This window comes from Mixophyes fleayi, chromosome 10 (assembly GCF_038048845.1).
Source record: "Mixophyes fleayi isolate aMixFle1 chromosome 10, aMixFle1.hap1, whole genome shotgun sequence".
Classification (NCBI taxonomy): domain Eukaryota; kingdom Metazoa; phylum Chordata; class Amphibia; order Anura; family Limnodynastidae; genus Mixophyes; species Mixophyes fleayi.
In genome coordinates, this window is record NC_134411.1 from 27090311 (window position 1) to 27092359 (window position 2049).

The 2049-nt window shown below is 38.0% G+C and overlaps 1 protein-coding gene across 1 annotated transcript in view; it reads left to right on the forward strand.

Moving 5' to 3' along the window:
• CHST1 (carbohydrate sulfotransferase 1) overlaps positions 1-2049 on the forward strand; it is a 166928-nt gene that overhangs the window by 13277 nt on the left and 151602 nt on the right. The window lies entirely within an intron of this gene.

A 2049-nucleotide genomic window follows, 5' to 3' on the forward strand; every position in this document is an offset into this window, starting at 1 on the left:
AACATCTGGAGGGCCGCAGGTTGGACAGGCCTGGTTTAGATGGAGTAGTGGCTACTGGTTGTTCTTAATGCATGTAATGTCCTATATAGAGTTAGACATCAAAAGCACTCTGTTTTTCTCCACTAAATACTAGTTAGTTCAGGATGATGTCTGAAAGTTTTTCGTGTGAAAGTTATTTTGTGTGCAGCAGTGACATCTGTATTAGGAAAAAAAAGGGTGTTTGTGTGTGAGGTTAAGCAGCAGGAAACCTCTGTATTCTAAATAGGTTCTATTATTCAATACTTGTTAAAGTGTTTAGGGTCATACAGTGACATCTATAGTAACATAAAAATCTCTATTCACTAGTATTGAAAAAGAGAAAACACTTACAATATAGAGGTTTTTTGGGGATGTGCAGCTGTACAGACGCTCACATGCAAACACCCTTTTTTTAATATATATGTCACTGAATGACCCTTAACAACTTTACAAGTATTGAAAACTAGAAATATTTGTAGAAGTTGTTAATGGTAATTCAGTGACTTCTATATTTAAAAATAAAAAGAAGGGTGTCTGCGTGTGAGGGTAAGCAGCAGAACCCCTCAAAACTATATTCTAAATTGTTTCTGTTTTTTAATACGTGGGAAGTTAAGGGTCATTCAGTGACATCTATATTAAGAAAAGGGTGTTTGCATGAGAGCATCACTGCAGCTACACATCCAAAAAACCTCTTATCTAAATTTTTAAATTCTTGTGAAGTTACGTGTCATTCAGTGACATCTATATTAATCATAAAATGATGTTTGCATGTGAGGGTCAGCAGCATAATACCTCAAAAAAAAACTCTATATTCTAAACTTTTTCTGTTTTTCAATATTTGTGAAAATAAGGGTTCTCTATATATGTGTGAGAGAGAAAAAGGAATATGTGTGAGCGGCCGAACACCCCATAAAAGTAAACAAGGTGTTCTCATCATTTATTTATATAGCACTCATATGCGTCCCTGCCCCATTGGGACTTACAGTCTAAATTCTCTAACACACACACATACAGAGAGACAGAGAGACTAGGCTCAATTTGATAGCAGCCAATTAACCTACCAGTATGTTTTTGGAGTGTGGGAGGAAACTGGAGCATCCGGAGGAAACCCACGCAAACACGGGGAGAACATATAAACTCCAGATAAGGCCATGGTCGGGCATGAAACGCATGACCCCAGTGCTGTGAGGCAGAAGTACTAACCACTGAGCCACTGTGTCCCCCCCCCCCGTCCCCCCCAATAGTATGTAATGTAGGTGAACAAATAAGAAGTATATTGTGGAGCAGTGTCATGAGATTTTTAAAATTCCCTGCTTTCACTATCTCATTGGACCTTCCCCCAACCTTTCAGGATTATTGGGCAAAAAACAAAACAAAAAGATTTTAGAACCAAAACCACAGTCAAAACACGGGGGTCAGCGGCTCAGCACACATCTCTAATTGTGAGCACCTGTAGACTATACCAACAAACACATAACCAGACTTGACATGCATGTATGCTGTTCGGTGTTAGGCACCAAATTGCACAAAATTGGGAAAAATAGAAGTGATAAAGTGCATTTGGTTTATATCAAATATGGAATACATAACACCGTCACCACCCCCTGCTCATCTCACACCTCCTCCCTTCCCCGCCCTCACCCCCATATTTCTTTAATTCCCCCTCCTCCCACCTTTAAAAGTGTCCCATCCCACCTCCGCCTAATGCTTTTTCCTCCTCCAGTAATTCAATGTGATACAACATACTTTATCAACCTACCACCATTGAAAGGCAACTTGTCGTTTGCAATAACCACACACAAAGCAATTCGATTAAATAAAATACATATTAATTAAGATTATAAAATTGTTACAAATATCAATGTACACAAACAAGAATACTTAATTACACTCTAATATCTCAGATGTACAACTGTCTACTGTTACTGCATAACCTGTGAACAAATGTACTGGAAATGTTTTTCCTTTGTAAAACATTAAATAAATATTTGTTGTGTTCCATAAAAGGTCTGCGATGTTCTACACAATACT